Consider the following 14,692-nt stretch of genomic DNA (forward strand, 5'->3'; position numbering starts at 1 on the left):
AGCATGAGCTGGGCCTAAGTTTCACTTTCACTTTTGGGGAAGAGGGTTGTGCACCAGCTGCCCACCCCCCTTGTTTTGTAACCCTCCCCCTTTTGTTTTGTGCCTTAACTTTACCAAATAAGGTAATCTTCTACTCTCAAGCAAGTTTTGAGTAAAATGTATCTCTTGGGTTCTAAATATAGACTGTGAGGTCTCTTGCCTCAGCCAAGGAGGATAAAGAGATTGAGACAAACAGGTGGGAAGGGGGACTTTTTGTAGTGGTTTGTCTAAGACTATATATACTGCTTGGTGTTGTTTGTGCTTTGCCTCACTACTCCAGTCTGCCCTGGGTAGGAGATGCCAACTCTTGTGCGAGACTTGCTAGAATAAAACCTTCCGTTTTCTACCTGGAGACACCTCTGAGTTTTTATTTGGGTAAGTGGTCTCTAATCCCACTCATTCCTGTAGTTGAAGTTTTTATGATTTTTTTTTCAGGCTCTATAAAGGAACTCTTTGAAAGTTTGATGATATGAGACTAAATAAGTAAATTAATTTAGGTATTATTGTCACTTTTATCACATTGACTCAGCTACTCATGGGCAATTAACATACTTCCAGTTATTTAGAACTGCCTTTATTAATATGGAGAATATTTTGTAATTCTGCTTATCTAGTTTCTGTATCTGTCTTCTTGGCAATTAGATGTCTAAGTATTTTACATTGTATTTTATAAATTTTTATAAATCTCTCTGTATGTGATTTATATTCATATCTTATATTTCTTTTCATAGGTTTTTTCTTAATATACAAAATGTTCATAATCTATGTGGGTTTATTTTAAAACAAAAACCTGAAATTTTGCTGAAGTTGTAATTGTATTGATTTTTTTAGTTGACTATCCATTGTTCTTCAAATCATTGTATTATTTACAAAAAGTGTCATTTTTGTTTCTTCTTTGCCTGTGCTTATTCTCTCAATTTCTTTTTCTTGTTTTATTGCCATATCTAGCATTGTTACTAGTCTTAAATAGTAATAGCAATAACGAACATCCTTTGCTTTACCCTTTACAAATAATGCTTGTTTTTAGTTTTAGATAGATATTACTTATCATTTTAAGGAATTTTTTATTCCAAAGTTTTCTAGTATTTTAGCAGGAATGGTTATTATATTTTGTCAAAAACTTTTTCTGCCTCTTTTAAAATAATTTTCTCTGCTTCCTTTTATGTTTGTTTTGCTTCTGATTACTGTCTTTCTTATGTAATTTACATCCTATCCCTCCTCTTCATTTTCCCTTAGCTTTTTTCCTTATATTTCCTTACTGGGTAAGACAGCCCATCTGTGTGTATATGTATTTCCTCCTTTAAGCATTGAGGTTCAAGTGTCATCCTCTCCTTCCCTCTGCAGAGTCCTTGTTGTATAAAGGGTTGTGAAATAATTTCCCCTACTTTCTCTTCACTCTTCTCATATTGCATTCTTCTTCACCACCCATTCCATTTTTCTCTTGAGATTATAACAGAGTCACACCCAGGTTGTCTTTCTAATCTAGAGAGACTTGCACGAACTGATGCAAAGTGAGCAGAACCAGGAGAACGTCATACGCGTAACAGTCATATGATGCGATGACTAACTTTGATAGACTTAGATTTTCTCAGCAATGCAAGGATCTGAGACAATTCAACTCCAAAGGTCCCATGATAGAAAATACTATCCATAGAAAGAACTGTGGTGTCTGAATGCAGATGGAAGCATATTTTTTTCTTTCTCATGGTTTTTCACTTTTGTTATAATTCTTATTTCACAACATGACGAATGTGGAAATATATTTAATATGATTATATAACCTGTAGAGGATTGCTTGCCCTCTTGGGGAGGGGGCAGAGAGGGAAGGGGAAAAAAAAATTTGGAACTCAAAATCTTATAACAGTGGATGTTAGATTTATTAATAGCTTTTTTGTATCTATTAACATAATCATATAATTTTTGTTAATTTTGTTACCAGTATCATTTACATTTATATGTTTTGTTTTGTTTTTGATATTGAACTCTACATTAAGTCTTGCATTCGTGGTATATTAATCCTGTGTGGTCATGTAATTTTAGTGATATGTTTCTGTAGTTTCCATGCCAGTATTTTCTTTAAATTCTGGCATAAGTTTCTTTTTTCTAAGATTCAGTTATTTAAGTATTCTCTTTCCTGTTTTATTTATCTAGGCAATTTAGAGTTTGGTGAGTAAAGAATTCTTCCATTTCATTTAGATTTTCATTTTTTGTTGGTGTGTAAAAAAGCAAAATAGCTCCTTAAAATTTCTTTTATTTCATGTTTATTTGGTTTTGAATTCACATATTCATTTTTATACTGCTAACGTACCTTTCTTCTGGGCCTGAAGTCAGGAAGACTTATTTTGCCGAGTTCAAATCCAGCCACAGACACTTAACTAGTTTACAGTTTCCTTATTTGTAAAATAAGCTGGAGAAGGAAATGGCAAACATTTAATATCTTTGCCAAAAAAACTCCAAATGAGGTCATGAAGAGTTGGACATAAATGAAAAAAAGTAAATTTGGTTTTCTTCTATTGTTTTAAAATTAGATTAGTTAATGTCTTAACTATTTTATTGTTATTGTTGCTTTAGCAAAAAAAATTCTTACTTTTATTTATTAAATTCCTTTGGGTTTTTGCTTTCAATTTTTTATTCTCTTTTTTTATTTTTCAGATTTGTTTTGGTGCTTATATCTTTATTTGTTAGTCTTTTTAGTGTTTTAATTGCTTGCCCAGTTTGTAGATATGCTTTCCCTCTATTTTATTGATGAAAATGCTTAGAGATATAAATTTTCCCTGAAAACCATTTTGACAGTATTTCACAAATTTTGATAATGTTTTATTGTTGTAATTATTTTTAATGAATTTGTTTTTTCTATGATTTAATTTTGACTGTTTGTTGATTAGTGTTGTTATTTATTAGTATTGTTAATATGAGAGGAGTAAATTTAGGACCCCTACTATTATAGTCTCATTATCTTTATCTTCCTGTAACTCTATAATTTTTCCTTTAAGTGTTTAGGTGCTTCTGCTATTTATTGAACATAGATTTAGTATTGATATTAACTCATTGCATATAATACCTTTTAGTACAAGATAGTTTCCCTATTTGTCTCTTTAAATTAGATCTAATTTTGCTTTCACTTTGCCGAGGTCGTAATCGCTACCCCTGCCTTTTTTTTTGTTTTTTACTTTAGCTAAAGTGTAGTAGATTCTTCTCCAGCTCTCTCTTTAAATTCTATGTAACTTTCTGTTTGAGGTATGTATTTTCTAAACATATTTTTTGGATTCTAGTTTCTAATCTATTCAGCTGTTTTTTCCTATTTTTTATGGGTGAGTTCATCAATTATTTCTATCCATGTATTCCTTTATATTTCCCCTTCTCCTTTTTCCCATCTCCACTTTAAGTGTTTGTTTTGCTTCCAACTACTCCATACCTTCCATCTTATCCCTCCCTAATTCTTTTATCCTTTTTCCTATTTCCCATTTGGTGTGTTGTTAGAATAAATTGCTAAAGAAACTAGAGCTATAAGACTTATGAGTATCTTCTAAGTGGAAATGGAAAAGAATGTACATATTTCTTAGCACCACTGGGAGCAAATATATTCCAAACAAAAATAAAAAGGGAAAAACAGTGTCAAAATCAGATATTAATCTATGTTTCCTCAGTGTTTTATGCTGTAAGTTTTATCCTGTATTTTTATATTTAGTTGTGACTAAATACTAAATAACAATTTCATTAGTATTTGATGTAAAAACAGAAGCCTAAGTGAAGAGGAAGCTCGGAAGTTCAGTCTTTCTCAGAGTTAGAAGCGAAAGGCTTAAGCTTTTTCAGAATCACTGTTAACCGAAGGAAACTCTGAGCTTGGCTTTAGAATACAATACTCTCATAAAGCATTCTAATCCTATGGAAATTTATCGAAATTATTTTAAGTGTTGAACTCCTTACAGACACAGAGAGATGGTCTTCTTTCCAGGTAGCCACTTTCTTTAATGAAATCAGTCATGAACACTCAACCCCATTATGTTGCCAATTACATCATCAATGATATGATTTTTGTCTTTTGTTCTATGCTTATAAAAAATAAGCCATGTGTTCAATTCTGAGTCTTTGCACCAGAGGTAGTACCACTGACCCATCCTTTATTGATAGGTTCAGCACCCTGTTACTGCACTGTTATCTTTCTCAGAAATTTGTCTCAGTTTACCTTCTTGTTAAATTTCATACCGGAAAATACTCAATAAAATAGTCATTAATTCAGGGAATACAAGCAAAAGACTTGTCCTACCTACCTAGAGATTTACCAATGAAATCCATATTTAGGATTGGCAGCTTGATGGAGAGGTGGTCAATGAACAACTCCTAAAAACAATAATTGTGTGAAAAGATATATTAATGATGAAATGAAATACCTAAATTTCTAAGATACTAATAAAGCAGGCTTTAGAGCAAAAAAACCCAAAACAAATATATTCCCTACATGTCTTAACAAACTAGAAAATCAAGAGGATTAATAAACTGAATATGCGTTTTTGAAAGTTAGAAAGTCATGTAATAAACAAACTGAAAATAAGTCTTAAATATATGTTAAATATTGGAAGAGAAATAAAAGATGAAAACAATAAATAAAGGTGAAAGGTGGTTCTTGGAAAGGATTAAAAAAGTATAAATTATAAACCTTTAGCTAATCTGATTAAATACAAGACAGCAGAAAATCAAAAATACAATTGCAAATAAGAAAGGTGACGTCACAGCAAAATCAGAAGAAATAAAAATAATCAAACATGTTATACAAGGTAGAGAATACTTCCTAAAATATAAAATTCCAAAACTGTCAGAAAACCAGAAAGAAGACCCTAAATAAATTCATCTCAGAAAAAAAATAAATTAGCTGTAAAAGAACCAACAAAAGGGGGTTGGGGGACTTATGGTCCTGATGAATTCATAGGAGACTTCTTTCGAAGTTTTAAGGACCAAAACTCCACAAATTATTCACAAATTTTTTTAAAATAATTAATTCTTTTAGTTGTCAACATTCACTTCCATAGGCTTTTGAGTTTTAAATTTTCTCCCCTCCCTCCACACTCCTTCCCTAAGGTGGCGTGCAATCTAATATAGGCTCTACATATACATCAAAAACTTTTTTTTTAAAGCACTATACTGAAATACTTTTCTGGATTAAATATGTTATCGTTGTTGTTCTTCAGTCATTTAGCTGTGTCTGGCTCTTCATAGCCCCATGGTCCATAGCATGCCATACCCTTCTACTATCTTCAGATAGCTTCCAAGCTCCTATTCATTGCTTCCATGACACTGTTCATACATCTTGTCTTATCATCTTCTCATTATGCGGCCAAAGTATTTAAGCTTCAGCATCAGTATTTGACCTTCCAAGGAGCCTGAATTAATTTCCTTAAGTATTGACTAATTTAATCTCCTTGCTGTCTAAGGGACTCTCAAAAATCTTAAATCTGTAGGTGAGTTAGAAGTTTTCTAACACAAGCATTTTAAAGACTTACCCCAGATGAGAATGATTTGTTCAGTCTCCATGAAGCAGGTGGAACACTTGGAGATTGGTCACCTGCTGCATTCTGGTCCATTGCCAGTTGTCCTGACTCTTGCAATCATTTAGGAAGAGAGAGTGAGGCATGGAGTAAAGACATCTCCTGTGATATCATTGGTCCTCTTTGAAAATGAAAGACAAACAACATTGACATTCATACATACATCCTATGCATTCATGTGTGTGTGTGCTTATATTGTTATTTTCCTTTATGTTTGTTTTGATTGTATCCTATCACCATAGGTGAAAGCTAGATGGCACTTTGTGATTCGCATCAGGAAGACCTGAATTCAAATCCAGCCTCAGACACATCCTAGCTCAGTGACTCTGGGCAAGTCAGTTAACCTTGTTTGCCTCGGTTCCTCATTTGTAAAAAGAGCTGTGGAAGGAAATGCCAAAATGACAAAACACTGTATGTATGCCAAGAAAACTCCACACAGCTGTTTATGATAGAACTTGTCTTTTATTGTTTATTTTTACAACGTTACAACCTTACTTACCTTGAAGTGGAATCACAGAAGTGGCTGAAAACATGAAGTAATCTAATCAAGAGCAGAATCTCATCATTGCCCTCCTGGATTGAACTTCCCAACCCAGTGTAGTTTCTCCTTAGACTTATTGATTAATACTTGGTCTGGATACTTATACTATACTTATACTATATTGCTTCTTCCTAGTAAGTATTTTTGCTGGTCTTCTAAATAGCAATTTCTCAAAGCTAATTAAATGACTGCTAAGAGTGTCAGCTAATAAATAGACCACTATGGGAAAGTTTATCCAGAATATATGCTACACAAGGTATTTTTTTGAGAGAATGGGTATAGAGACTGAATTTTTGGCCTTATCGTTATAATAATCTCATCGATGAGGAAAGTACTTTCTCTGCAATTTTTAGTTTTAGAAAGTTGCCCATAACACAGAGGGGCTAAGCTTTCTATCCACTACATCATTCTCTTCTCTCCCCCATCTCTCTCTACACAACACACACACACACACACACACACACACACACACAAGAATAAATACAAATAAAGCAAAATAAAAATATTATAGCATAGAAGATGAACTGTTGGAATAAGCTTGATTAAGTGCTACAAATGGTGAATAGTGATAGGAAAATGGGAAATAATCGTTTATTGTTGTTCACTCATTTTCAGTCATGTCCGACTTTTTGTGACCCATTTGAGGTTTTTCTTAGTAAAAATAACTGGAGTGGTTTGCCATTTCCTTTTTCAGCTTATTTATAGAGGAGGAACTCAGGCAAACAGGGTAAAGTGACTTACCCAGAGTCCCACAACTAATAGGTGTCTGAGATTGAATTTGAACTCGTTTCCTCAGGCTGCGGGACTGGCATTCTATCCACTGTGCCACACAGCTGCCCTAGACAGTGTATAATTGAACTGATTAGCTATTAGGTCATGTGTATTGATAAGTATGATGAGAATCATCATGCATTTCCCTTTTTATTTTACTTTAGTTTCATCTTATTTTTAGTTCTGATTTTCTTTTTGCTTCTCGCCTTCTCTCCTTCCTCATACAATTGAGAATGCAAGAAAAACAAATGAGAACTTCATCAGAGAAAATTAACTCAAAGATTTCTTTTCCCAGTTCCTTGTTTGTCTTCTAATTTTCATCTAATTTAGCCGTATTCGTTTGGCTTGTGCAGAAACTTTTTAATTTTATGTTTCAAAACGATCCATTTTACTTTCTTTGAATATCTGCATCTCTTCTTTGGTTAGATCGTTCTTTCTATATTTCACTAAATTTCTTAGGATGTCATCCTTTATGTCTAAATCATTTTGAACTTTCCTTGGTATACAGTGTGAGATTTCCATCTTTATTTATAGACATATACTTAAGTTTTCCACTGATTAACCAATTGCCAAATGGTGCAGGTCTCTTCTATTCCCATTTTTGTTCTAGTGAACTGGTGACTCATGCTGTCTGATGTATTTTAAAGTAGTCATATGGTTTCTAGCATTTTGTGGGTGAAGATAGATTCCAATAGTTTTCTTTCTGAGGGTAGCAATATTTTATTTTCTACAAATCTAATTTTATTGTTACTTCAGGGTTTTTATCTTTGCTGTTAGTTTTATTAATCTCTTATTTTCAGTAGATCTTGTTAATTGATCAAAATTTATTTCTTTTTAATGGGGGAAGGCAGGGGAGGAGAGACATACACAAACATGTATTTGATAAAAAATATTTTGGTAGAAAATTTAAGGGATTAATGACAGAAAAGAAAGAAAAATGAAATAGAGAAAAGAGAGAAAGTAAGGAAAATAGGACAGGAGGGAATGGGGACTGGGAAGAAGTTCTTGTGAATAAGAGAAATTACCATATGTCAGGCTATTACCTCACCAAAAAAATAGCTTGACTTACAAGCAAAAACTACCCACCCAGCAAAACTGAATTATAATATTATATTGGTGGGGTGGAGATGTTGGGAGATTGGACCAAAAACTGTGAAGGTAAAACATCAAAGTAAAAACTATTGCAAGAAATTAAAGAAAAACTAAACTCTATACAAAAGCTCTTCAGGAAATAATGGAATAGAATAAATTACCTAGAAGCTGGTTTATAGAAAACTGATTCTATATGAAAATTTGGATGATGCCCTTTGAACAATTACAGAGGGGAAAAGGAAATAAGGCTGTGGTTATATAGAAACATTTCTCAAAAATGCATTTGAATACATATTGCATTTTGTAAAATGGGAATCTTATTTTTAAAATATAGATTGTTATAATTATTCTATTCAATGTATTATTTGGGGTAAGCATTTTTCAAGAAGTTGATGGTGTTGCTAGTTTCAGTTAGAAGCAAGTGTAACTTCTGTCTTGAAACTAATTGTAAAGTTGAAGATCCTCATGAAATATTTGCTTTCCAGTAGTTCTAGAAATAACACTTCTCAACCCCTAAAAAACAAATGCTGACTTTGTTTGTCTTAGAAGTAGAAAGTTTTTTTTCAATACAGAAATCAGGGAAGATAAATTGGAAACATTCAAAAACCCTATCTCCACATGAAATGCATTAAATTTCTGGTCACAAGCCAGCAGTTGTGTATGTGTGTCTATGTGTGTATGTCAGCAAGATGACTGAAATAAAATAATGGTCATTTTATTTTCCAAGATTTTTTTTCATAATTTTGTTTCTGGTTTGCATATACTTTACAGTGAAGGCACCTATTTTTTAGGTAAAAGGGACTGTGCATAGGAAATAGAAGACATTCTTGAATTTCATGCATCATAATCTATAATAAAAGAGCATTCGTTTTTTTTTCTTTTGGATCATGTACGATATTTGGCAAAGAAAATAAGTGAGAACCTTTCAGATGTACATTTCAAAAATTACTCTGATAAGAGTTGAAACAAATATATACAAATTTGTACAAATGGCACCAGCCTCGATACATTTCATTAATTTTTCAAATAACATTTTATTTCCCAAGTAAGCATGTGAAACTGGTGAGAAATGTACTGTTAAAATTAAAATGGTGTAGTATTACTAAATAACAATGTTAATCTTTAATTATTTATTTTGAAAATATATTGTATTTGAAATCAGTGATTTGCATTCCTATTCACTATTCTTGAGTACTATTATATATATATATATATATATATATATATATATATATATATATATATATATATATATATATAATAAATATAATATATATATAGGAGTTTAGTGAGAGTCTAATGTAAATAGATGACAATCCTTGCCCATATGGAGATTCCAATTTAAGTGAACAATTAATGAATATAAAAAATAAAAAATTTTTATTCTCATTTTATATATGTTTATTTTATATGCCATTATGACATTTTTAGTACAAAATTTATCATGAATACTAAACCATTTTCGTTAAAATTGGTAAATAAAAGGTTTTTCTAGGCCCCTGGAAAGCAAGTAAAGTTATAGAAAGCAGAAAAAGAAGAAAGGGAAAGCATAAGAAGTTACCTCACAAACTTAAAAAAACCTTGTAAATTAATTCATTGATCATTACATTCCTTAGATCCTCCCTGATTAAGGACAGTTAGAGCTGATTTGTTGTTTTGTTTATTGGTGAGACTTAAGAAAGTAAAAAAAAAGGAAAAGAAAAAGTTAAGTAAAATCTAGATTATTTGAAAAATTTGAGTTGTGTGTATAGTTTTCCCTGACAGTTATTCAACTTTTACCATCACACCCTTGCATGCACTCATTTCTTGAAAGAGAGGTGATGGACTTAGAGTACAGAGTGATACATGTATTTCAGAACATGACCAATGTAGGAATTTTTTTTTCTTAAATGTACAAGTTTTGTTTTGAAAAAGCATATTCTTTTCTACTTGTCCACATAGTTCAGATGTCAACAGTAGTCAAAAGGAAATTGTCCAGCGTAGAGTTTTACTTTTCTATAGTTTTTATATGTACCTGGTTTTTGCCTTTTTACTCGGTGGTGTACAAATACACTTTTCTTTCTCCAAATTAAAAGTTATTACTTGGTGAATTTAATCTTCTTTATATCAGTGTTACTTGATGTCATGAATCTTTTGGCAACACTAATTTTATCTAAATAGTGTGCTTCTTTGGGTTTTTGTAGTAGTGGTTCCTTTTTTTGCCGTTTAAATGCTCCTGTTCCCTTTGCTGAGTAATAATAATAATAATAATAAGGGGTTTTTTTTTGGGGGGGGCTCCATTTGGATTTTCTTGGTAAATATATTGGAGTGGTTTGCCATTTCCTTTTCTTGTTCATTTTACAGATTAGGAAAGTCAGGCAAGCAGGGTTAAGGGACTGCTTGTCTGGGGTTACATAGGTAGGAAGTGTTTGAGGTCAGTGACTTGTTGAAATTATGAAGGCATATGAGTATTTCATTATTGCAGCTTTTTTTTTCTTTCAGAGTTTTTGTCTAAGGTTTTCATTTTTATTTTACTATTAAAATCTAGCATTTAGCATGTAATCTTGTATTTTTATTAGATTGCTGTTTAACTGTGGTAGGTTTTTTCTGAACTGCATTTTCGTTTTAATATTAATTTAGTTTCTTATTGTGTTTGCTGATCTGTTTCGAATAACTGAGGCTTTTTTTACTTAAATCATTTTTAGGCAGGTTACTTAATTCAAACTTTTTTTTTTATTGCTGAGATCCAATCACCATCTCTATCTGTTTAACATGTGGCCAATAGTTGTTCACAGAGGCTGTTTTCATTGTGGTGCCTGTTAGCCAATCAGCAGGCTCTCGAGGACTCCTGTATCTCGAGGATTAGGAAATTTTTTAGTCCCTCCTTGTGCCCAGCATATACCAACTAGTGAACAATACAGGTACTCTTGTCTTCCTGTGATTTCCTGGCTACATTCGCATATTGTGTTAAAACATTTACCTTTTTTATTCTTCTCAGGTTTCTTTCATTTAATTTTTAATTTTTCTTTACTGTCCTTATTTTTGCTTTATTTTACACTTTTTTTGCATGAAAGTAAAAATTTGTCTTCAGCTATTATTTTCCACTAAACTTAAGATTCGTCACTTTGAATATTGAAACTTGTTTTCTCTAAAATATTTAATGTACTCTAGGGTTAAGGGAAAGTAGATTAAATAATATTTTAGAAGATGAATGGGATGTCCTAGTGAAGACTCCTCAGTGTAATTAAGGTTTGGGATGAGGCTGAGTGGGATGAGGGGTCCTGTGAAAACTTTTTAGAAGAATAAATAGAAATTGTATTAGACTCAAGGCAGGCATAGCAGCCCGACAGGCCTAAGTTTCAATTTACTAGAAATCACCTGATTTATGGGAATTCAACCCCAAGTAGCCACCTCCTTATGTCATTGCTCAGTAGTTAAAGTTTGCCAAACCTGAAACTCCTGAAGAAGCCCTCCCCCCACCCCGTATTTTGTTGATGCACCTTTGCTGTTGTCGGTCATGGTGGTCTGGCTATACAATACAGTGTCTAGCTTGACTGCACATCTTTAATTGCTTCTTTGCTATTACTTCAGCAAACTAAGAAATATAGAAATGTGTATTGTGTTCATTGTTTTGTTTTCAGTTTCTATGGTACATTGAGAATGTGAGCCAAACAGTGGACAGTTGGTGGGAGGGGGGAATTTGCCCATTAGGGCTATTCAATCAGATCCTTTGCTTCTGTCTGTGTCTCCGCTCATCAGAGCATCCTGGTGGAGGGACACCCAAATCTTGAGATTTGAAATAATAATAATAAATTAACTTTCTGTTTCTCCTTGGATACCTCTGTGTGTTCTTTAATTTGAGTGGCATCCCACAGAAGATAAATGTAATTTAAATGACAACTTTTGAAAAAAAATGGAATTTTAAAAAATATTTCTAAGAGTCAAATTGGCTTTGCTATTATAATGTTACATGCTGTGTCAGAATGTTTTTTGTTTGGAAAATGAATGTTAAATCCTTTAAGCAAATGGGAAGAAATATTGCTTATTCAAACCAATGGAAATTTGTATGGATCGTATTTATGAAAGATGTATCTTATATTCTTTACTTAACTAGTTTCTGCAAATTAAAATCATAGATTAATTCCATCTCATACCTAAATACAAATGAGAATTTAAATTGTGGATTTGGCATTAATCAAAACCAACATCCCAGACAACATTTATATTTCGGTTGACTTTTTTGTCTAAATTGGTTAATTTCTTCTCCTTTATTCATTTCAATTCTAAATGGCTGAAAAGAGAGGCTTTGTTATGTAGTATAATGTAGTAATGTAGTACAATGAAACTAAGATTTTCCCACCTGAATCCCCCTATGGAAATCTCAGGATTTTTTAATATAATAATAATAATATAATAATAATAATAATAATAATAATAATAATGAGGATAATTTTACCTCCAGCGATTTCTAGAGGGAGGAGTGTGGCTTGTTAGGAATGTTCTAGTAAACCTTGTCTTTGGCTGGAAAAAAAATCGAAGGAGAGGCCGCTGTGGCCGGCGGACTGGTTGGCATGGAGTCTCGGAAGCGGAAGTGGAGCGAAGTGGTGGCGATGGTGGCGAGTCCCACGGCGGAGGTGGCAACTGCCGGGGCCGAAGGTGAGGGGACCTCGGCCTCGGGCGCGGGCGGCGCCCGGAGCCGGGGGAGGCCTGGCCCCACCACCCGGGCTCCCGCCCTTCCCTCCCTCGGCCGCTGCCTATGGGGCCGCCCCGCTCCCTCCCTTGTCCGTGTGGGACCTGACGCGGAGCTCGGACTGGGACAGCAAGAGCCCCGGGCAGCAGTGCCTGCTGCGAATCAAGCGGGACGTCACCGCCCTCTACAAGGAGCCTCCCCCCGGCGTGTTTGTTGTGCTGGATTCCCTGGACATGACTAAGATCCATGCATTGAGCAAGGGCCCGTTTGACACTCCTTATGAAGGGGGCTTCTTCTTGTTCCTGGTTCGCTGTCCTCCAGATTATCCCATCCGCCCACCGAGGGTCAAATTGATGACCACGGGCAATAACAGGGTGAGGTTTAACCCCAACTTCTACAGCAGTGGGAAAGTCTGCCTGAGTATTCTGGGGACTTGGGATGGCCCTGCCTGGAGCCCAGCCCAGAGCATCTCCTCAGTGCTGATCTCCATCCAGTCACTAATGAATGAAAACCCCTACCACAATGAGCCTGGCTTTGAGCGGGAGAAACACCAGGAGACAGCAAAAAGTACAATGAGTATATCTGGCACGAGACCCTCAGAGTGTCAGGCTGTGACATGCTGGAGGGAAGATATCTCTGCCCTAAGCCCCTGAGGGGTATGATGGAGAAGTCCTTTCTAGAGTATTCTGACATCTATGAGGTGGCATGCAAAGACCGACTATCCCTCCAAGATCTTCAAATGGAGGAACCTTTTGGGGAGAAGCGAGGTTGCTTTGACTAAGAGTTTCTCCTGATTCTCCTCGGGGCAATTCGTCTGAGGGTGCAACAGGAACAGCAGCAGCACAGTGCTGAAATAGATTCTGATAGAAGTTCATCTAAAACAGTGACAGATACCCAGGGGAGCTCAAGGGCCTAGATGGCCCCCACCCCATCCCTGGGATGAAGCAGCATCTCATCTCCCTCCAGCCCCAATGGCAACCTGCCTGAAGCAAGAAACAAGGACAGGCAGACCCCAGGGTGGGAGTGGGCTGTGGTTTGCAACCTTTTTGGCATCCTGGTACCAAGGACCATTTTCATCCCATGCCTAGAGCCAGGCCCAAGGTACTGATACAGGAGACCCTGGAGCATGGTTCTCTGGCAAAAAAGTGAGGGACATTTCCACTGGGGCAGTTTGTTGGGGATAGAAGACAAAGACTGCAACTCTCAGAGGGGCTTGCTCAGAATAGTCAATGGGGATACCAGGAGGGGGAGGGCAGGGTCAAGGGAGCCGGGAAGGAGGGAAACAGGAGAGTGTCACATGACCTGTCCAGGTGGTTGTCTGCGTGTCTGTCTTTCAGTCTTGAAGCTGGGCCTTCCCCTTGCTTGACCCAGCCCAGCCTAGTGTAACCTCCTGGACTTCATTTCCTGCCTGCCACCATAATTTTCTTTTCCCTAATATATAGTCACTGTTCTAGACAGACCAAAGAGAAGGAACAGTGGTGGAGTCTGAGCTCCTGGTCAGAAAGCTTTAGGTAGCACGAAAAAAAAAATTCAAATAAGAGAGATGGAGGAAAAACTAAAATGAACAAACAAATAAACTAACAGACAGACAAATAAATAAATGAATGAATGAATGAATGAATGAATGAATAAATGAATGAATAAATAAATAAGTATATGAGAATAAGCCAAAAAAAGCAAGAAGACTATGAAAGTCAACCAATGGGAAATGGAGATCCAGAATCTTAAGGAAGAAAATGACACCTTGAAAATTAGAATTGGGCAAGGTGAAGCCAGAGAAATTAGAACAAATCAAGAAATAATTAAACAAAATATGAATAATGAAAAAATAGAAGAGAAAATGAAACATCATATAAGAAAAACAACAGATCTGGAGAATAGATCCAGAAGAGAAAACGTGGAAATAAGTGAATTAACTGAAAGCTATGATCAAAAAAATCTTGATACAATAAGACAAGAAATAAAGAAAATTGTCCTGAAGCATTGCAACAAGGGGAGGAAAGTAGAAATAGAAAAAAATCCATCAATCACCACTTA

The 14,692-nt window shown here is 34.9% G+C and overlaps 1 pseudogene; it reads left to right on the top strand.

Moving 5' to 3' along the window:
• The first annotated feature begins 12,504 nt into the window (after positions 1 to 12,504).
• LOC110204411 (ubiquitin-conjugating enzyme E2 Z pseudogene) lies at positions 12,505 to 13,571 on the top strand (annotated as a pseudogene).
• The last annotated feature ends 1,121 nt before the right edge of the window (positions 13,572 to 14,692 follow it).

The sequence above is a fragment of the Phascolarctos cinereus genome, unplaced genomic scaffold (assembly GCF_003287225.1).
Source record: "Phascolarctos cinereus isolate Bilbo 61053 unplaced genomic scaffold, phaCin_HiC Scaffold_358;HRSCAF=966, whole genome shotgun sequence".
NCBI classification, from domain to species: Eukaryota; Metazoa; Chordata; class Mammalia; order Diprotodontia; family Phascolarctidae; genus Phascolarctos; species Phascolarctos cinereus.